Source organism: Pseudophryne corroboree, chromosome 4 (assembly GCF_028390025.1).
Source record: "Pseudophryne corroboree isolate aPseCor3 chromosome 4, aPseCor3.hap2, whole genome shotgun sequence".
Classification (NCBI taxonomy): Eukaryota; Metazoa; Chordata; class Amphibia; order Anura; family Myobatrachidae; genus Pseudophryne; species Pseudophryne corroboree.
Window position 1 is genome coordinate 745,713,645 of NC_086447.1, and position 23,470 is coordinate 745,737,114.

The 23,470-nt window shown below is 44.6% G+C and overlaps 3 pseudogenes; 2 read left to right on the top strand and 1 right to left on the bottom strand.

Moving 5' to 3' along the window:
* Window positions 1-8,318: 8,318 nt before the first annotated feature.
* Window positions 8,319-8,436, bottom strand: LOC134912692 (5S ribosomal RNA; annotated as a pseudogene).
* Window positions 8,437-14,634: 6,198 nt separating this feature from the next.
* Window positions 14,635-14,752, top strand: LOC134913492 (5S ribosomal RNA; annotated as a pseudogene).
* A 144-nt stretch (window positions 14,753-14,896) lies between these two features.
* LOC134912642 (5S ribosomal RNA) lies at window positions 14,897-15,014 on the top strand (annotated as a pseudogene).
* The last annotated feature ends 8,456 nt before the right edge of the window (window positions 15,015-23,470 follow it).

A 23,470-nucleotide genomic window follows, 5' to 3' on the forward strand; every position in this document is an offset into this window, starting at 1 on the left:
CCAACTCCGATGCCCCCAAGTCTTAGAGTGAGACAAGGCGCGAACCGAGACAGGATAATAACAAGGGGACCTCTAACTAAAGCAACAGAAGGCTAGGGGCTGCTAACTACCCTAAAACTAAATATATGTGCGGCACGCCGCCAAAGGAAAAGAACAACAGAAGATACCACTGTCCACACCACACACGGCACCGTCGTTTACCGGGGAGGACAGTGAAAAGCGGAAACCTCCGCAAAAACACCAGTACAAAACAAATGCTAGGATTTAAACGGCCTAGGCCGCAACACACGGCAGAAGCCGCTACTCACGGAACCGGGAGAGTACCCCAATCAACAAGAACCCCCAGATGACTGCAACAGGTTCACTTGGACTGGAAGGATTCCCAGGACCGGCATCAGAACTCCAGGACTCAGGAGCACGGGGAGAAGAATCGACCAGATACAGCAGACCAGGAGCAAACTCTGCAAGGCAGGAACAGCGTACAGGAAGCTATCACCGGCGAGGCTGCAGTGTGCTGGCTCCCATAAAAAGGCTCTGCTGGCCAATGACAGGAGGGCCAGAAAGACCAGCCCCCAGACACTAATTAATAGTTGTCGTGCAGCTGCCCTGCTGCACGAACAACTAATCCGTCTTATCTGGCAATGGGGAATGCGGTCTGCCAATGGCGTCCCCGTTGCCATGGACCCGGCGGCTGAGGACGCCCGGCGTCCTAGCGTTGCCAGGGACACGGCGGCTACAGTACGCATGGCGTCCTGGCGTTGCTAGGCACCGGGTGGGCAGCGAGGGAGGTGCGGCGGCTGTGAGCGTCGCCCGGAAGCAGACCAAGCGGCACCACGGACCGCGGCACCTAACAGTAACCCCCCTTGAGGAGGGGTCAAAGAACCCCTAAAGCCGGGTTTCTGAGGAAATTACTAAAAGAATAATTTCTTTAGTTTAGGGGCATGTAGATCCTTATCCAGGACCCAAGACCTTTCCTCCGGGCCATAGTCTTTCCAGTGAACTAAAAAATACAGCCGGCCTCGAGAAACTTTGGAATCTAAAACCTTCTCCACCAAAATATATATTGAAATATATTGCTTCAGAAGGGAACAATGAAAAGTATTGCCAATTTTGAGTGATTTAGGCAAGCCTGGCCAAAAAGCAACTGGATTGACCTTCTTTACGATAAGGAACGGTCCAATAAATTTGGGTCCCAATCTAGCCGAGGGTTGTCGGAGCTTGATGTTGCGGGTTGACAACCACACTTTATCTCCCACCTTAAAAGTGCATGGACGTCGGAACCTATCTGAAAAAATCTTTCCTCGGAAGGCAGCCTTCTTGAGGGCAAGGTGCACCTTTTTCCAAATCATTCTGAGACGGGAAGTTAAGGTCAACGAAGAGACTGGAAAATGAGGGTAAAAAGAATTGGCTCTAGGATGAAAGCTCAGGACCGAAAAGAATGGCGACTCCTTGGTGGTAGAATGACAAGAGTTATTATAGGCAAACTTGGCCAAAGGAAGAAATTCAGACCAATCATTCTGAAGTTTGGCCGAGTATAGTCGTAAATACTGTTTTAATGACTGATTAACACGTTCAGTTTGTCCGTTAAACTGTGGATGGTACCCAGATGTTAAAGAGAGTTTCATATTTAAAGAGGCACAAAAACGTTTCCAGAAACGGGCAATGAATTGTGGTCCCTGATCAGAGACAATATCCATGGGTAAACCATGGAGCCTGAAGACATGGCGGAGAAACAAAACTGCCAACTCATGAGCGGAGGGTAATCGGGGAAGAGCAATGAAGTGGGCCATCTTACTAAAACGGTCTACTACCACCCAAATGACTCGAAACCCAGCTGAAAGCGGAAGGTCCACCACGAAATCCATGGATATATGTGACCATGGCCTGAGAGGAATGGCTAGAGGCATGAGTTGCCCGACCGGCAACGATCGAGATACCTTGTACTGAGCACAAACCTGACAGGAACGGACAAATTCCCTCACATCTTTAGAAAGATTAGGCCACCACACTGAGCGAGAGATTAATTCCAGGGTCTTAGAGATACCCGGATGACCAGAAACCTTATTATCATGAAACTCAGCTAGAACAGAGCCTCTCAGAAATTCAGGGACGAAGAGACGATCTGCAGGAGTGACACTGAGAGCCTGCTGCTGAAGCTGGACTAGCTGTGTAAATAAATCCTGAGTGAGGAGAGCCCGGATGACAGACGATGGGACTATGGGGGTAGTAGCCGAGTGGTTATTGTGAACCGGAAGAAAACAACGTGACAGGGCATCAGCTTTCGTATTCTTGGAACCGGGCCTGAAGGTGATGATAAACCTGAAACGAGTAAAAAACAGCGCCGAACGTGCCTGTCGAGCATTAAGCCGTTTAGCTGACTCAATATACTGCAGGTTCTTGTGGTCAGTGAACACAGTAATGATATGCCTTGCTCCTTCCAACCAGTGCCTCCACTCCTCGAAAGCCCATTTAACTGCCAACAATTCTCGATTACCAACATCATAGTTGGATTCTGCGGAGGAGAATTTTCTGGACATGAAGGCACATGGGTGTAATTCCCGAGACTCCAGGTCTTCCTGAGAAAGGATAGCACCCACTCCAACCTCTGAGGCATCTACCTCGACAATAAAGGGGAGATCCGGGTTAGGGTGTCTGAGTACTGGAGCTGAGACAAAGGCCTGTTTCAAGGCCAGAAAGGCAGACTTGGCTTTAGGCGACCAACTGGAAGCGTCCGCTCCTTTTTTAGTCAATGCCACAATAGGAGCAACCAAATCTGAGAAGGTATGAATAAAACGCCTATAATAATTTGCAAACCCTAAAAAGCGCTTGATTGCTTTTAAGTTCGTGGGTTGTGCCCAATTTAGGATTGCCTGGAGTTTTTTCGGTTCCATGAAAAACCCCTTTGGAGAAATAATATACCCCAGGAAGGACACTTCTGTGACGTGGAAATCACATTTCTCCAGTTTGGCGTACAAATGATTTTCCCGTAACCTCTGAAGGACCAGTCGCACATGGGTAATATGTTGTTCAAAAGACTCAGAGTAAATCAAAATGTCGTCTAAATAAACGACTACGAACTTTCCAAGAAAGTCGCGAAGGACGTCGTTAATAAGATCCTGAAATACAGCAGGAGCATTAGACAGCCCAAACGGCATCACCAGGTACTCATAATGTCCCGACTGTGTGCTGAAAGCCGTCTTCTACTCATCCCCAGATTTTATCCGGATGAGGTTGTAAGCCCCTCTAAGATCTATTTTGGAGAAGATAACGGCAGTACGGAGCTGATCAAATAGTACCGAAATCAGTGGCAAGGGGTAGGTGTTTTTAACAGAGATCTTATTCAGAGCCCGATAATCAATACATGGTCTGAGCGACCCATCTTTCTTCTCAACAAAAAAGAACCCTGCACTCAATGGAGATCTTGAGGGCCTAATGAAGCCCTTCTTCAGACTCTCCTGTACATACTCATCCATTGCCGTAGTTTCCGGCCCAGACAGGACATAGAGTCTCCCTTTAGGCAAAGAGGCACCGGGAACTAAGTCAATGGCGCAGTCATAGGACCGATGAGGGGGCAGAATATCCGCATTACCCTTGGAGAAAACATCGGCAAAGTCCTGATATTCCGAAGGAATAAGATCTGGGTGACTGCCGCAACCCGGACTGGACGGGAAATACAATCCTTAACACAAAAGGGACTCCATCTGGAAATCTCCCCAGACCGCCAATCTATGGTGGGATTATGAAAGGCAAGCCAGGGGTGACCCAAAACTACGGGGACTGCCGGACAATGGGTAAGGTAAAACTCGATTTTCTCAGAATGTAGGGCCCCCTCTGTCAGTTGTACTGGAGGTGTGCGGTGAGTGATTACCCATTAGAAAGCGGACCACCATCCAAGCCGTGCATGGTGATATGTTTATCCAAAGGTATCTGTGGAACGCCCAATGCCTGAGCCCAACCAAGATCCATGAAATTTCCTGCAGCTCCACTGTCGACAAAGGCCGACACCAACGAACTGAAACTACCAAAGGAAATTTTTACAGGAACTAATAAGGAATCATTAGAGGAGATCAATTGTAGACCCAAGTGTACCCCCTCACAATTCACTTGGTCAGAGCGTTTCCCTGCTTATTCGGGCAATTGCGTGCGACATGTCCCTTGCCACCACTATACAAACAGAGACCAGAATTTAGCCTTCTGGTTCTTTCCTCTGGGGACAGCCGGGAGAGACCCATTTGCATGGGCTCCTCGACGTCCTCAGGGAAAGTATACACACATGGACTAGGCCTGAAACTAGCTCCTCTTTCAGTCCTCCGCTCCCGGAGACGACGATCAATTTTAATAGCAAGCTCCATGAGTTTGTCTAAAGTCTCTGGAGCGGGGTACTGAAGGAGACTGTCTTTAATAACTTCAGACAAACCGAGGTGAAACTGAATGCGCAGGGCCGGGTCATTCCAGCCACAGTCGTTCGACCAACGGCGAAACTCGGTACAAAACGCTTCTGCTGGATTTTTCCCTTGCTTTAGTGCACGCAGGTGGCTTTCAGCCGATGCTTCTCTATCAGGGTCATCATACAAAAGGCCTAATGACTTAAAAAAGGCATCTACCGATAGCAAGGCTGCATCATCGGCTTTTAACCCAAAAGCCCAGGTTTGCGGGTCGCCTTGAAGCAAAGACATCACAATCCCGACCTGTTGAGACTCAGTACCAGAGGATCGGGGCCTTAACTGAAAATAAAGTTTACAAGCTTCCTTAAAATTAAAAAAATCCTTTCGGTTACCCGAAAAACGGTCAGGAAGATGCATCTTTGGTTCTGGAATCATACTCGGGGAGGCTCGCAAAAGATCTTCCTGCGATCTCACCCGAAGAGTAAGATCCTGAACCATCTGAGTTAGTTCCTGAATCTGGTCTGCCAAAAGCTGGCTGGGATTCGGTCCTAATACTGCCGGATTCATGAGGCCGAATCTCAAGGCCCACCAAATACAAATAACTCTTTATTCTTTTTTGGGCCGGTGATAATGTTACGTTCCTGGTGCTCAGAACAGGAGAGATGTTGCGTAGTGAGTCCAGAGCACCAGGACGTGACGCTGAAATAAGGTGTGGTGTGGAAATAGCCCCTAGCACCCTACCTCCATTGTTTTACCCGTGTGGTCAGTTCACGCCTGCGTGACTATGGTTTCTTGGGCCCACGGCAGCCGCGTTTGAAGGGCGGATTAGGTCTGCCCAACTCCGATGCCCCCAGGTCTTAGAGTGAGACAAGGCGTGAACCGAGACAGGATAATAATAAGGGGACCTCTAACTAAAGCAACAGAAGGCTAGGGGCTGCTAACTACCCTAAAACTAAATATATGTGCGGCACGCCACCAAAGGAAACGAACAACAGAAGATACCACTGTCCACACCCCACACGGCACCGTCGTGTACCGGGGAGGACAGTGAAAAGCGGAAACCTCCGCAAAAACAGCAAACTCTGCAAGGCAGGAACAGCGTACAGGAAGCTATCATCGGCGAGGCTGCAGTGTGCTGGCTCCCATAAAAAGGCCCTGCTGGCCAATGACAGGAGGGCCAGCAAGACCAGCCCCCAGACACTAATTAATAGTTGTCGTGCAGCTGCCCTGCTGCACGAACAACTAATCCGTCTTATCTGGCAACGGGGAACGCGGTCCGCCAATGGCGTCCCCGTTGCCATGGAACCGGCGGCTGAGGACGCCCGGCGTCCTAGCGTTGCCAGGGACTCGGCGGCTACAGTACGCACGGCGTCCTGGCATTGCTAGGCACCGGGCGGGCAGCGAGGGAGGTGCGGCGGCCATGAGCGTCGCCCGGAAGCAGACAGAGCGGCGCCGCGTACCGCGGCACCTAACAGAGGTAGCTGTATGACTAAGCTAAGCGACACAAGTGTGCGACACAAACACCTGCCCATCTAGGAGTGGCACTACAGTTGCAGACAGGATGGCACTTAACAAAACTAGGCCACAAACAGCACATCATGCAAAGAAGAAAAAGAGGTGCAATGAAGTAGCTGTATGACTAAGCTAAGTGACACAAGTGTGCGGCACAAACAACATAGGACGTGCTGGAATTTGCCCAGATGTAATACTCGCACAATATTGGTGGCACAGGAGAGCGTACCCCTAAACCACACACACACACGGCAAAGCCTGTAAAATTAATTTGGATAATAATAACCCGTTTATTTTGAGCTATTATAATAATATGCAGCACAGGTGAGAGTACCCCTTAACCGCTCAGGGCAAACCTTGTAAAAATTATTTGGATAATAATATAAGTAATGTATATAACCCTTTTATTTGAAGTAAATAATATACAACACAGGACACCACCACTGGACTTATGGCCGCACAAGACACCACCACTGGACTGATGCAGCACAAGACAGCACCACTAAACTAGACTTATACGGCAGTACCCCTGGACTTATACGGCAGTACCCCTGGAGTTGTACGGCAGTGTCAGCCAGGATGGCACTTAAAAAAAAAGTCCTCAAACAGCACATGATGCAAAGAAGAAAAAGAGGTGCAAGATGGAATTGTCCTTGGGCCCTCCCACCCAACCTTATGTTGAATAAACAGGACATGCACACTTTAACAAACCAATCATTTCAGCGACAGGGTCTGCCACACGACTGTGGCTGAAATGACTGGTTTGTTTGGGCCCCCGCCAAAAAAGAAGCAATCAGTCTCTCCTTGCACAAACTAGCTCTACAGAGGCAAGATGTCCACCTCATTCTCCGATTCCTCACCCCTTTCACTGTGAACATCCTCCTCCTCACAGAGTATTAAATCGTTCCCACTGAAATCCACCATCACAGGTCCCTGTGTACTTTCTGGAGGCAATCGCTGGTAAAGGTCTTCCTGGAGGAATTTATAATCAAATTTTGATGACCATCAACTTCTCCACATTTTGTGGGAGTAACCTCCTATGCCGTTCGCTGACAAGGATATCAGCTGCGCTAAACACTTTCAGAGTACACACTGGAGGGTGGGCAACTTAGGTAAAATAAAGCCAGTTTGTGCGAGGGCCTCCAAATTGCCTATTTTTCCTGCCAGTATACATACGGACTGTCTGATATGCCTACTTGGATGCTGTCACTCATATAATCCTCCACCATTCTTTCAATGGTGACAGAATCATATGTAGTGACAGAAGACATGTCAGTAATCGTTGGCAGGTCCTTCAGTCCGGACCAGATGTCAGCACTCGCTCCTGACTGCCCTGCATCACCGCCAGCTGGTGGGATAGGAAATCTTATTCTTTTCCTTGCAGCCACAGTTGCGGGAGAAAATGAAGGAGGAGCTGTTGACGGGTCACGTTCCGCTTGAGTTGACAATTGTCACAACTGAAGGCTGGAGCTGACGGGAGGAAGCCTCAGTTGCAGGGGCTGAGATGTATTTAAACTTCAATTGGAAAGGAGAGAAAAGACAAAAAACCCTTGTTTGGGAGCACTCATTTGTTGTAATCGATGTGGTATGTATAGAAAAAAAGTAATGAAATAAAACTTAACCTTTAATTGTTTCTTGAATAAAAGAACCAATGAAAAATAAATTTGAGACTCGTATCTAATGTTTGCTAATAAAACTTGTTTACCTTTTTAACAAATGAGGTACAAGATAATTGAAATAGGTGAAAATATAAAAAAAAAATATATATATATATACAGGTTGAGTATCCCATATCCAAATATTCCAAAATACGGAATATTCCGAAATACGGAATTTTTTGAGTGAGAGTGAGATAGTAAAAACTTTGTTTTCTGATGGCTCAATGTACACAAACTTTGTTTAATGCCCAAAGTTATTAAAAATATTGTATTAAATTACCTTTAGGCTGTGTGTATAAGGTGTATATGAAACATAAATGATTTGTGTGAATGTACACACACTTTGTTTAATGCACAAAGTTATTAAAAATATTGGCTAAAATTACCTTCAGGCTGTGTGTATAAGGTGTTCATGAAACATAAATGCATTCTGTGCTTAGACTTAGGTCCCATTGCCATGATATCTCATTATGGTATGCAATTATTCCAAAATACGGAAAAATCCGATATCAAAAATACTTCTGGTCCCAAGCATTTTGGATAAGGGATACTCAACCTGTATATCTAAATATATATATGTATAATTATGGATGCCATATGGTCCTATTGGAATCAAAGGTATCCAGAAAGGTCACTGTACATGCCCTAAATGTAGGTATGACTGGTAACGTAATGTGGTTACAATGTTAATCTTAAGATTTGAGTATCAAAGAGGTGAGAAGAAACATGATTTGGATGTGTTAAAGGTTTCCTTTGGGATAAAGGCCCACTGCACCTGGTATTCTCAGGAGGTTTCCCTTCCTGATACTGACCAGGCCATGCCTGCTTAGCTTCCGAGATTAGACAAGATCGGGCGTATTCAGGGTAGTATGGCCGTGGGCCGTTGTTAAGATGGAAGGAAGAAAAGAAGGTGGGGAGGGAGGCCACTTCTACTATCTGTACTGTACATAAATCAGAACCATGAATAGTCCAAAAAAGTTTTTCCAGAAGTGAGAGTATAGAAAATAAGTATTTTCCTTGAAAAAGGCCCACTGCACCAGGTATTCTCAGGAGGTTCCCCTTCCTACTGACCAGGTCATACCTGCTTAGCTTCCGAGATCGGACAGGATTGGGCGTATTCAGGGTAGTATGGCCGTGGGCCGATGTAAAGGAAATATGAATGAATGGAAAGACGCACTCTGCTTTCTGTACTTAACATCTAGTAAAGACTATAAATAGTCTGAAATGGTATTTCCAGATAAGAGTGTGTATGGACAATTTAAAGATGGAGAAGAAAGGACACAATGAAAAAATTGAAGACATTTGGAAAAATATATATGTATATACAGGATATGTGTGTTCTGATAAGAAATAAATAATCAAGGTTCTGAAGAAATTTGCAGGTATTTCTGTAAAGCACTGTAATATACTAACAATAAATGTGAGTTTTACAAATATGTGCTCACAGGAAAATAATGGGAAAATTGTGTACTGTACATACAGAGCTGAACCAATTGACTGATAAATTAAGAGCTCAAGGCTGGCTCGCAAAAGATTAAATAACAGTTAATGCTCCGTTGCTCGTTCCCTGAAAGGAAACCAAATTAATGAATGATCGTGTATTAGTTTTGAGCTCAAGGCTGGCTCACGTAAGATGCACGAAATCTTGTAGTATCCTCTTAGGAGAAACAAAAAAAATTATATATATATATACATAAATAAAGAAAAATAGAAATAACATTGAAGTCAAATATTACCATAAACACACCAATGTGGTATGCTGATCAATCTAGTATCGATGTCAAGGTTAAATACCTTAATCTAGTGAATAATCATTAGGGCATGAGCGGGGAAATGGTACAGTATAAGTAATTTGTGGTCCTATGGGACGATACTGTACATGTTATTCCTGCAGGTATAGTGTATTACTGCAGGAATTAACAATTTCTGGGAGAGAGATAAACACAATTAAACCCTGGTGGTCTAGTGTCCGTTACTGCAGCCGCAAGGTGTGTGGCCAATGCTGTCCTGGTATCCTCTCATGATGTCCCGCTGCAGTGATGAGCGCGGACGCCCGCTTCCGGACTGGGCGTTGCCGCGATGACGTCACTGAGGACGTTCTCGACGTACGTTTCACCTGATTGGGCTTGGTCACGAGAGCCTCTCTCTGCTGCTCTCCTGTGGCCAGTATTAGAGTGCTGAGATGACCTATCACGCTGATAATTAGGTTGACGGACTGGTGGCAGGACCTATTGGAACCGGGACTGGATTGATTACAAGAGCCATATTGAAAGAGGGAAAAGGGAGAAACGGGAAGAGGGAAAGAGGAAAAGGGAAATCAGTATAAGCCGAAAGATGGTGATAAGGACGTGATAGGAAATAATGACAAAAATTAAATGAGTGTATGAAAGGGTTGCAAAGAGAATAAGGAAAAGAATGGGGGGAAGGGGGGAAGATAGAAATTGTGTGCAAAAGAGTGGTGAGGAGAAGAATGTGAGTGTTGCTTATTGGTGGTCAATCCGAGTTGTTCGCTCAGTAATTTTCTTCGCATCGCAGCGATTTTCCGCTATTTGCGCATGCGCATTGTTACCAATAGTTTTAAATTATTTCTGGCGCCGGTAAAGTGTGTCAAAGTCTCGTGATACCAGATCAAGAAATACTTTTACCATTGGTAACCTATCCAGAAAACAGAAAGAAGCCTTAAAGGAAATACAAAAATGGGATGATGTACAGATAAAAATGTCGGACAAAGGAGGAAACATTGTGATATGGCATACCACATCATACCTTAAAGAGGCCAATAAACAGCTAAAAGACACTTCCTGCTACAAGTCGAATCTATTTGATCCAACACATAATTTTTCAACTCTATATTCCCGGATCATCGACAAACACCTTCAGCAAGGTACTATCACTAAAACAGAATGGGACTATCTGAATACCCCGCACCCAAGAACTCCGACACTCTATCTGTTACCAAAGGTACACAAAAATGTGGACAATCCACCTGGACGACCCATTATATCGGGCAACGGGGGTCTCTTGGAAAAAGCCAGCTGCTTCCTTGACGTCCATTTGCGACAACATGTCCTCAGCTTTCCTTCATATGTGAAAGACACAACAGATGTCTTGAAGAAAATTCAAGGTATACGACTGGAGGACTCCCACATAATGGTGGGATTAGACGTTGAATCTCTGTATACGTCCATCAAACATGACTTGGGAATCAAAGCAGTGAAATATTTTCTGTCTATGAGTGGCATCGGTGACTTTCAGGAGTTCCTTTTGGAGTTACTCCAATTTGTGCTAAATCACAATTACTTCCTTTTCAACAATCGCGTCTATATACAGACCAGAGGCACAGCTATGGGGGCGGCATGTGCCCCCACATATGCGAACCTCTTTTTAGGCTGGTGGGAACGGGAAGTGGTATTCAGTGACGACCAAGAGGAATACACCGATCATATTCTGATTTGGATACATTACATCGACGATATCTTTATGATCTGGGATGGTACCCAAGACAAACTGGACCAGTATATCCTCTCCCTCAATGTCAATCAGATTAACATGAAATTCACATACACCAGTAGTAAATCCAGTATCTCATTCCTTGATTTTAGGATATACCGAGATGAGACCAATACATTAGCCACTGAAATCTTCAGAAAAGAAACCTCAACCAACAGCTTGCTCCATTCAACTAGCAGCCATTTTCCACCAACTATCAAAAACATTCCCAAGGGTGAATTCCTTAGATTAAAAAGGAATTGCACAGAAGATTCCATTTTCCCAAAAAAAGCATTGAATTGGCAGCAAGATTGAAAGAGAGAGGATACAGCAATAGACTTATTAAAAGAGCCAAATCTGAAGTACAGAATGTGGAAAGGGACTCTTTGATTTTTCCGGCTGCAAAAACCAAGGAGGACAAGAATACCTTACGCTTCATTGGGGACTTCTGTAGGAATTGGAAAGATACCAGAAAGATCATGCAAAGTCATTGGCACATCCTGAAAATGGATGAGGACATTTCGGACCACATTGGCCAGAACATCAACATGAGCTGGAGAAGGGCCCCAAATCTTAAAGATAAATTAGTAAGAAGTTACTTCTCACACCCTTCCAAGCCAAGACCTCTCAAAGGCAGTTACCCATGCGGTAACTGTAAGCTGTGCCCACATGTCACCAACCTAATGACAGTCACGGATAGATTTAATCAACAGATCACAGTGAAAGATTTCTTCAACTGTAGGACAGAGAATGTGATCTATTGCATTTCATGCACCTGTAACCTAAGGTACATAGGCATGACATCTCGTATTCTCAAAGTAAGGGCACTTGAACATATCAGTACAGTGAGAAATGCCAAATCAGATTCAGCTCATTTCGAGAAGCTCACTACAGTTGCCAGACATTTTTTACGATTTCACGACAGCCGAATAGAAGATTTGAATTTTTCTGGCCTAGAACATATAAAGATGGGATTGAGAGGAGGAGACTACAGCATGGCACTCCAGAAAAAGGAATCCGAATGGATCTTCAAATTGGACACTCTCATGTCCAAAGGCCTAAATGAATACATCAACTACAGCATTTTTTTACCCACTTAATTATCAGATTTATTAATTCTCTTCTCTGTCACCCCAGCTCACCTTCTTAGTCACCGCCCTTCACCCCCTTTCCCCCATTCACATCACCTTCCCCCCTTTTTTCATCATTTTTCCTGTCCTCTCCCCCCAACAAAATGCCCCTCACACTCCCTAATTCCTCCCCCTTTCCCCCTCCCCCTTCTTTCCCTCTTTCCTCCTTTTCCCCTTCCCTTCTTTCCCCTTTCCCTCCCATTTCCCTTTTCCCCCCCTCCCCCCCCCTTTTTTTTTCCTTCCTCCCCCTCCCCTTCCTTCTTTCCTCTCTCTTGGTTCTTTCTCTTTCTCTTTCCACCCCCTTCAACCCCCCCCCCTTTTCCCCTTCACTACACCCACCTTTTTTTTTCCCCTTTCACTTTTCCCCTTTTCTTAATTTTCTTCCCCCCATTTTTCTTCCCCCCCTCCAACCCCTCCCTCATTATCTGTTCACTCATGTCAATACATTTATCCTTTTCCCACCATATGCCTCATAATGCCATCCTTCACACCTCCTGTACACACACTACATGATTATAAACAATTTACACTCTATCCCCCACTACACCAGATTCACTCACTTTTCTCACCATTTCCCTTCCATAAATCATTTAATTTTACATTGTCCACACACTCTTACCAATAGTGTACTCATCCATTCCATCAATTTTTCACCCTCTCATTCACATATTTATTTCATCCCCCCCTCCTGTTCCCCCCCCCCACATTCATCACTCACACTCATCCACCAACCCTCCTCCTCCATTCCTTCTCACCAACCAATGGCCCTCATTCCGAGTTGTTCGCTCGCAAGCTGCTTTTAGCAGCTTTGCACACGCTAAGCCGCCGCCTACTGGGAGTGAATCTTAGCTTATCAAAATTGCGAACGAAATATTCGCAATATTGCGAAAAGTCTTCTCTGTGCAGTTTCTGAGTAGCTCGAGACTTACTCTTCCAGTGCGATCAGTTCAGTGCTTGTCGTTCCTGGTTTGACGTCACAAACACACCCAGCGTTCGCCCAGACACTCCTCCGTTTCTGCAGCCACTCCCGCGTTTTCCCCAGAAACGGTTGCGTTTTTTCAAACACTCCCATAAAACGGCCAGTTTCCGCCCAGAAACACCCAATTCCTGTCAATCACACTCCGATCTCCAGAACGAAGAAAAAACCTTGTAATGCCGTGAGTAAAATACCAATCTTAATAGCAAATTTACTTGGCGCAGTCGCAGTGCGAACATTGCGCATGCGCAAATAGCGGAAAATCGCTGCGATGCAAAGAAAATTACTGAGCGAACAACTCGGAATGACCACCAATAAGCAACACTCACATTCTTCTCCTCACCACTCTGTTGCACACAATTTCTATATTCCCCCCTTCCCCCCATTCTTTTTCCTTATTCTCTTTGCAACCCTTTCATACACTCATTTAATTTTTGTCATTATTTCCAATCACGTCCTTATCACCATCTTTCGGCTTATACTGATTTCCCTTTTCCTCTTTCCCTCTTCCCGTTTCTCCCTTTTCCCTCTTTCAATATGGCTCTTGCAATCAATCCAATCCTGGTTCCAATAGGTCCTGCCACCAGTCCGTCAACCTAATTATCAGCGTGATAGGTCATCTCAGCACTCTAATACTGGCCACAGGAGAGCAGCAGAGAGAGGCTCTCGTGACCAAGCCCAATCAGGTGAAACGTACGTCGAGAACGTCCTCAGTTACGTCATCGCGGCAACGCCCAGTCCGGAAGCGGGCGGCCGCGCTCATCACTGCAGCGGGACATCATGAGAGGATACCAGGACAGCATTGGCCACACACCTTGCGGCACTAGATTAAGGTATTTAACCTTGACATCGATACTAGATTGATCAGCATACCACATTGGTGTGTTTATGGTAATATTTGACTTCAATGTTATTTCTATTTTTCTTTATTTATGTATATATATACATTTTTTTGTCTCTCCTAAGAGGATACTACAAGATTTCGTGCATCTTACGTGAGCCAGCCTTGAGCTCAAAACTAATACACGATCATTCATTAATTTGGTTTCCTTTCAGGGAACGAGCAATGGAGCATTAACTGTTATTTAATCTTTTGCGAGCCAGCCTTGAGCTCTTAATTTATCAGTCAATTTGTTCAGCTCTGTATGTACAGTACACAATTTTCCCATTATTTTCCTGTGAGCACATATTTGTAATACTCCACATTTATTGTTAGTATATTACAGTGCTTTACAGAAATACCTGCAAATTTCTTCAGAACCTTGATTATTTATTTCTTATCAGAACACACATATCCTGTATATACATATATATTTTTCCAAATGTCTTCAATTTTTTCATTGTTTCCTTTCTTCTCCATCTTTAAATTGTCCATACACACTCTTATCTGGAAATACCATTTCTGACTATTTATAGTCTTTACTAGATGTTAAGTACAGAAAGCAGAGTGCGTCTTTCCATTCATTCATATTTCCTTTACATCGGCCCACGGCCATACTACCCTGAATACGACCGATCCTGTCCGATCTCGGAAGCTAAGCAGGTATGGCCTGGTCAGTACTAGGAAGGGGAACCTCCTGAGAATACCAGGTGCAGTGGGCCTTTTTCAAGGAAAAGACTTATTTTCTATACTCTCACTTCTGGAAAAACTTTTTTGGACTATTCATGGTTCTGATTTATGTACAGTACAGATAGTAGAAGTGGCCTCCCTCCCCACCTTCTTTTCTTCCTTCCATCTTAACAACGGCCCACGGCCATACTACCCTGAATACTCCCGATCTTGTCCAATCTCGGAAGCTAAGCAGGCATGGCCTGGTCAGTATCAGGAAGGGAAACCTCCTGAGAATACCAGGTGCAGTGGGCCTTTATCCCAAAGGAAACCTTTAACACATCCAAATCATGTTTCTTCTCGCCTCTTTGATACTCAAATCTTGAGATTAACATTGTAACCACATTACGTTACCAGTCATACCTACATTTAGGGCATGTACAGTGACCTTTCTGGATACCTTTGATTCCAATAGGACCATATGGCATCCATAATTATACATATATATATTTAGATATATATATATATATATATATTTTATATTTTCACCTTTTTCAATTATCTTGTACCTCATTTGTTAAAAAGGTAAACAAGTTTTATTAGCAAACATTAGATACGAGTCTCAAATTTATTTTTCATTGGTTCTTTTATTCAAGAAACAATTAAAGGTTAAGTTTTATTTCATTACTTTTTTTCTATACATACCACATCGATTACAACAAATGAGTGCTCCCAAACAAGGTTTTTTTTGTCTTTTCTCTCCTTTCCAATTGTAGTCTAATCTACAAAATTCCTGGGAGCACCGCCAATTATTAGCAGCTTAAGAGTTACTTGATAACTGCATGTACATTGGTATTTCATTTATAAACTTCATTTTCTGTACCTTAGTAAAATTTTTAGACTAGTGCGGTTCCACACTAAATACATTCATGTATTTAAACTTAGAGGATTCGATCATACCCTTAGACATGCAGGTGTAATGCAGTACAAATTCCCGAAGGCGTGACCACGACAACTGAAGTAAAAGTCTATGGTTTTTATTAAGCACAGTTCTTATAAAACAACAGCAGTACTTTTCAGGAATGAAATGAGCAAGGGAAACAGTAACAGTTCCTTAGAGATCTGCAGAGTAGCGGATGCCTCATTGTACTGGTAATATCAGGTACAGTTCTAATTGACCAGGAGTTGGAATGTCCTTAACCAGAAACCCGTATGCAGTGTATTGAAATAAAGATGAGGAACTGACCAGCAGGTGTTCACTGGATGATGGCAATATTGTAAAATGTGGTAGACTGCTGAGTATGCCGGATGGAACCGACCAGGTGATGAACGGTAGAATACTGTGCTTGAATGATGCTAGAATTCGATGAATATGGAGATTGATGGTTTGTAGATAATCGATGATTTGTAGATAATCAATGGCGGAGCACCGATAATGCTTAGAAGCAGAACACCACTGGGAGCTAGGCGCTGGATGCTGGTGCAATAATAGCCAGGAGTGAGATGGAATGACAGAGCACTGTGGAGTCAGGCTGCACCGCAAGGTGGTAGGCTGGTGCAGGTCTCCAGTGGAGTTTGGAAGCAGGATCTGGAAACCTGAAGCAGAAACGACTACAGGAAGGAGAGACTGGTAACACAAGGTTTGACAACCAAAGCACTGACACTTTCCTGGTTCAGGCACAGGATATTTATACCTGCAGGGAGGCAGGCATTGGCCAAGCAATTAAGCAGATTCCAGTGGAGCAGCGGATTGGTGTAAACTAAGACATGTGACTGAAACCAACATGGCTGCACCCATGTAGTACTTGGAGGGAAAGTTAGTTTGGAAAGCATGTGGGAGTTCATTAGTAATGGCGGCGGATGCCGCAGAGGGCAGGAGAGGCCATACAGACAACCTGCACACTGGAAATACATGGATGACATCAGAAGCCACAGCAGTCAGGAGACATTACTCTGAGGAATCTGTGAACTGAAAACATAGGAGCGGCGTCGGAGGCCGTGGCGGGCCGGAGATGCCAATCTGAGGTTAACATGAGGCCGCTGTGACAGGTGGGAGGTGGATGACAGGTGGGAGATGTATAGTGTGGATCTCAGCAACACTGCTGAGATCCGGCCCCGGAATGCTGACCCAGCCTCAGGAGACATTTGGATGGTAAGTAATGGTGCCCAGTTATCCGGATCGTGAGAACAATTTTCTCACCAGCAGGTCTTTGAACCTCCACAGACTTATGTCTGCCGGAAAGAGAGATACTGTACAATGTAGGCTTTAAACCTAGGATCGAGCATGGTGGCCAAAATGTAGTGCTCTGATTTCAACAGATTGACCACCCTTGAATCCTGGCAAAGTGAATGAAGGGCTCCCTCCACAAGTCCCACATACTTAGCGGAATCGCTCCGCCTTAGCTCCTCCTTCAGTTTCTCAAGCTGCTTCTGCAAAAGCCTGATGAGGGGAATGACCTGACTCAAGCTGGCAGTGTCTCAACTGACTTCACGTGTGGCAAGTTCAAAGGGTTGGAGAACCTTGCACAAGACGGAAATCTTTCTCCACTGCGCTTGAGTCAGGTGCATTCCCCTCCTTTGCCTATATCATAGATGGATGTATAGCCTTGAATGGCCTTTTGCTCCTCCTTCATCCTCTGAAGCATATAGAGTGTTGAATTCCACCTCGTTACCACCTCTTGCTTCAGGTGATGGCAGGGCAGGTTCAGGAGTGTTTGCTGGTGCTCCAGTCTTCGGCATGCGGTGGCTGAATGTCGAAAGTGGCCCGCAATTTTTCGGGCCACCGACAGCAACTCCTGCACGCCCCTGTCATTTTTCAAAAAATTCTGCACTACCAAATTAATTGTATGTGCAAAACATGGGACGTACTGGAATTTGCCCAGATGTAATGCATGCACAATATTGGTGGCGTTATCCGATATCACAAATCCCCAAGAGAGTCTAAGTGGGGTAAGCCATTGTGCAATGATGTCCCTCAGTTTCTGTAAGAGGTTGTGAGCGGTATGCCTCTTACTAAAAGCGGTGATACATAGCGTACCCTGTCTAGGAACGAGTTGGCATTTGCAAGATGCTGCTACTGGTGCCGCTGCTGTTGTTGTTGCTGTGGGAGGTAATACATCTACCCAGTGGGCTTATCACAGTCATATAGTCCTTAGTCTGCCCTCTTCCACTTGTCCACATGTCCGGGGTTAAGTGGATAGTGGGCACACCTCATTTCTTAGGACACTGAGGACACTTTTTCTGACGTCTCTGTACATTCTCGGTATCGCCTGCCTACTGAAGTGGAACCTAGATGGGATTTGGTACCGGGGACACACTACCTCCATCAATTCTCTAATTCCCACTGAACTAATGGCGGATACCGGACACACGTCTAACACCAACAAAGCTGTAAAGGCCTCATTTATCCGCTTTCCAACAGGATGACTGTTGTCATATTTCATCTTCCTCACAAAGGACTGTTGGACAGTCAATTGCTTACTGGAAGTAGCACAAGTGGTCTTCCAACCTCCCCTCTGGGATGATGATCGACTCCCAGCAGCAGCAACAACAGCAGTAGCAGCAGCAGTAGGCGTACCACTCAAGGATCCTCCAGAGGACTCCTGGTTAGGAGAGGACTCCTCAGTTTTGCCAGTGACATGGCCTGCAGGACTACTGACGTTCCTGACTGAGGAGGAAGTTGACATTGAGGGAGTTGGTGGTGTGGCTTGCAGGAGCTTTGGTACAAGAGGAAGAAGGGATTTAGGTGTCAGTGTACTGATTACGCTCTTACCCAAAGTTTCACAACTTGACACTGACTTCTGATGAATGTGCAGCAGGTGACGTATAAGGGAGGGTGTTCCTAGGTGGTTAACGTCCTTACCCCTACTTATTACAGATTGACAGAGGCAACAGATGGCTTGACATCTGTTGTCCCGATTTGTGGAGAAATAATTCCACACCAAAGAGGTGGCTTTTTTGGTATTTTGCCCAGGCATCACAATGGGCTTATTCATCCCAAGTACAACAGGTGTCTCCCCCGGTGCCTGATTTAAACAAACCACATCACCATCAGAATCTTCTTCGTCAACTTCCTCCTCAGCACCAGAAACACCCATATCGTCATCCTGGTGTACTTCAACAGTGACATCTTCAATTAAATATCAGAAACTGGACTGTGGGTGCTACTTCCAGCACTTGTAGAGGGCGTGCAAATGGTGGAAGGAGCTTAGGATAAACCGCAACTATCAATGGTTCTCGGTGTCTGCGCATGGATCGCAACTCTGCGCATGCATGGGCTGAGTTGCGATTGCATTTGTGGGTGTCTCTCTGTTGACATTTCTGGGTGGCTCTTTAAATGTGATTGTTCATAGTATCAGTTTTGAGACGATTGCAGCTTCAGTCTCAATAGCGATCCATGCTGAATCTCCCCATGAGTTTCTTTTTTAAACAGTAATAATAAGGAGCAGCCAAGTTGATGTTAAAATAAATGAATAATTGGTTGATTATATTTTTGCTTAATTGCAAAAAAAGAAGCCATATTATGTGAGCTGTGTCACAAATAGTGTAATTAGATAGGTTATGGCTAACTGACTCTTAAAAACAACCTTAAAGATGAGTGTGATTATGATACACACAAGGTTTGCCTTTTAGGAGGCTGTGATAAGAGTGAAGTGCCATTTCAGTAAAGGTTAACCTATCTAGAACATCCTCTTCTCAGTAGGAATGCCAGTGGCATTTCCCAGTTCTCTATTAAATGTTGCCATGTGGCATTACTTTATGTATTTTATATTCATTGTTAATGTTATACATATCAAGACACTAGGATCTGACTGCTACTACTGCATGTACTGTGACTTAGTGGTCATGCCAGGTGACATGCTGTTTAGGCCTTTAGGATCTGTCCATGTCTAATTCGATCGCATCCCCAGGGAAGGTGCATATTTCGGTAAGCTTACACAGGGCAAAAGTGACTATATTTACTGTATGCCACAAAGACCTTAACCACTTAACTGGCACGATCAGATCACAAGCCACCGCGCCACCCACTGCATCCTCCACTCTTTGACGAGGAGATCCGTTCTGCACATGTGCATAAAATAATATTTAAATATTTGAAAAAATACATTTCAAACTATGTTAAAAAATTTATTAACAATTTTATGAACGGTTTTGAAGGGAACAACCAGCAGTTATGTGGTTAAACTATAAATAAGACCTATCTATGTACTTACAATATTCTACCTCATTTTTAACTCCTACAGGTACTGAAAAACAATTGACTAGATGGAGATAAATAAATAAATAAATGTATTCATTGTTATGTATGTATTTATTTATTTTAAATGTGGATATGTTTAACATTCATTTAGCTATCTAAGTATGCAAGTAATGTAGAAATTGAAAGCAGTGACCTAAAAATTATTTCTTGAATTTTGCTTATCTTTCATTGTCTAAGAAAATATTTACATCGGAATTAGTTAGGGAACATGCCAGAACTGAATGTGAGCAATAGCTATCTGTAATTACTTACAGCACAGATTGTCATAACAATTACAATGTTCATCATTATTCTACAGCACATTTGATTTTTGTCATCAAATGCATTTCAGTTTATTATAACCTGTCTGCAAGTAGGTTATTAACAGTTAGTGACAGAACACACTTAAAAAGCCATACACTGATGGTGAAATGCATTTGTAATAAATTACAATTATCACACAGTGGTAAAATCTCTTACATTATAAGCTTTACACACTTTTATTTCATTATTCACATTCATTTATATACTTGCTCACACTATTTATTGACAACAACAATACATAATTTGATATTTCATATCTGATGATATATTGATATGTTTTTTTATACACACAAGTCACGTGCTGATTATATTGTGACAATGACCACTTATCATAATCATATGCTACTAAAAGTAAATGTACATTGATTGTGAGTAAGAAGTGAATTATGTGAGTTAAAAATTTGTTATTTAGAATAACAGTGAAATATCTAAATTACTATACAGTATGATGAGAAAGGGATCAGCAGATCTGGGCTGGAGTGTACTATAGATCAAGGGGACAGATAATGGTTTATTACTGGTGTCATAGATTCTTGGCCTATAATTTAGGATTAATATGTAAATTTATCTTATGTCCTAGAGGATGCTGGGGTCTACATTAGTACCTTGGGGTATAGACGGGTCCACTAGGAGCCACTGGCACTTTAAGAGTTTGAGAGTGTGGGCTGGCTCCTCCCTCTATGCCTCTCCTACCAGACTCAGTTTAGAAAATGTGCCCGGAGGAGCCGGTCACAGCTAGTGAACCTCTACAGAGTTTCTCTAGTAAAAGTGTTTTTTAGAGTTTATTATTTTACAGGGAGGCTGCTGGCAACAGCCTCCCTGCTTCGTGGGACTTAGGGGGGGAGTAGTGTCCGCCCTGCGTGGTCTGAGCCACTATCTCCGCTGACAGGACAATGAGCTCCTGAGGGGATAGATTGTTAGCCACCCCAGGCGACCGCTTACCCCAGCAGCATGCCGCCACCCACTAACAGAGCCAGAAAATGTTTATGGCGAGAGTCACCAGCCCCCCTAGCAAGCAGGGAGCCGGTGTGAAGATGGCAGCAACAGGGTAGGGAGCGCGGTACTAACTGTGCTCCGGGGCTGTGAGGGCGCCCTGAGCCAGCGCCTATACCCTACACTGGACAGCAAGCCTGTCAGGGTCCCTGGATCGCTGCCAGCAGAAATCCTCAGGCCAGTATAATACAGTGAAGAGCGGGAAGCAGCGCCATGTTCAGGGGGCGGAGCTTCTCAGAGCGGACCCAGCAGCGTTCAGCTTCATTTTTCTGCCTGCAGTTTCTGTGTAACAGATGCTGACAGGGAGAGCTGTCCCTCCAAGCAACTCCAGCTATCCTGCGCGGTACCAGGGGGTTGTAGAAGGGGGGAGGCTGTTTAAAGTCTGTGTAGTCTATTAAGGTACACAGACAGCGCTGGCGCTGGTAGTTTCATTAGTTCTACCTTATAAAGTGCTGTGTGTGGGTTGGCTCCAATCCCTGTGTCTCTCTGTGGCATACTTGGGGGGAAACTGTGTCTGACATTTCCGTGTGTGTGTGTGTGTGTGTGTGTGTGTGTGTGTGTGTGTGTGTGTGTGTGTTACTATCTCACATAGCCATGTCTAAGGACTTAGTGCCATATGCTGCAGAAGATGTTTCCTCTCAGGAGGGATACATTCCAGGTATACAGGATTGTAATGCTTTGTCTTAGATCCCTATTGTTGAACCTGAGGGGTTAACGTCTATCAAAGGAATGATCTCTCAGATCTCTACTAGGGTAGCTAATACTGAGACGGAAACTCAGGTGTTAAAGAAGTCTATGGTAGTTTGGTCAGGCTCTGTCCCTATTCCTGCAAAATCTCCTAACATGTTCCCACAGAAACGTGCACTTGCCCAAATTATGCAAGATGACACAGATAATGATTCTGATACTACAGATGATGATGGGGATGTGCTGAGGGGGGGTGCATCCCTTGCAAAGGGGTGCAGCTCATGATTGAGGCCATTAGAGATGTGTTAGACTTTAATGACACAACACCTGAGCAGTTTGAGGACGCTTACTTTACTGATAATAAGAAGGTCCCGCTAACCTTTCCCACGTCTAAAGAATTAAACGCTATATTCGAAAAATCCTGGGAAAACCTGGAGAAAAAACTCCAGATCCCAAAAAGTGTTCTGGTTGCTTTTCCCTTCCCTGAGGAAGATAGGAAAAAATGGGAAACCCGCCAATTGTTGACGCATCTGTCTCCATACTGTCTAAAAAGGTGGTTTTAACTGTCCCTGGTTCTACCGCGTTGAAGGAACCAGCTGATCGTAAGATTGACACTACGCTCAAATCCATATACACTGCTTCAGGAGTGGTGTTAAGGCCCACTATTGATTGTGCATGAATTTCTAAAGCCATAGCAAAGTGGTCAGGCACATTACTAGAGGATTTGGATACAATGGATAGAAGTGACATTGAATGGTTTTTTACGTAACATACAGGATTCAGCGGGGTTCATAGTGGAATCCATGAAGGACCATGGTACGCTAACTGCACGGATATCTTCCATGTCGTTCTCAGCATGCAGGCGACTCTGGCTACGCCAATGGTCTGCAGACGCGGAATCCAGGAGATGTGTGGAGAATCTACCCTACCAGGTCAGGCTCTATTTGGGGAAGCATTGGATGCGTGGATTTCCACGGCAACCGCGGGTAAGTCACCTTTCCTTCCCTCTGCTAGACCTTCTACAAAAAAACTTTTTCTTCAGCTGTGCCGCAGTCCTTTCGGACCGCTAAGGCAAAAAAGTCCAAGCCTCCTACCACTTTCTTTAGAGTTGTTCAGGGAAAATCCAAAAAGCCTGCACCTGCAGGATCCCAGGACCAGAGACCTTCTTCTGGTTCAACAAAATCCTCAGCATGACGGTGGACCTCAAAGCCTGGAGGACGGGCTGTTGGGTGCGAGACTCAGACGTTTCAGACACGCCTGGGTATCGCCCGGCCTGGATCCCTGGGCACAGGATATTGTGTCCCAGGGGTACAGACTGGAGTTTCAAGAACTCCCGCCTCACCGATTCTTCAAATCAGGCTTGCCAGCTTTGCTAACAGACAGGGCTATCCTACAGGAAACCATCCTAAAATTGGAAAAGTCACAGGTCATTGTACCAGTTCCACCTCATATGCAAAACAAGGGTTATTATTCAAACCTTTTCGTGGTACCGAAACCGGATGGTTTGGTTAGACCAATTTAGAACTTG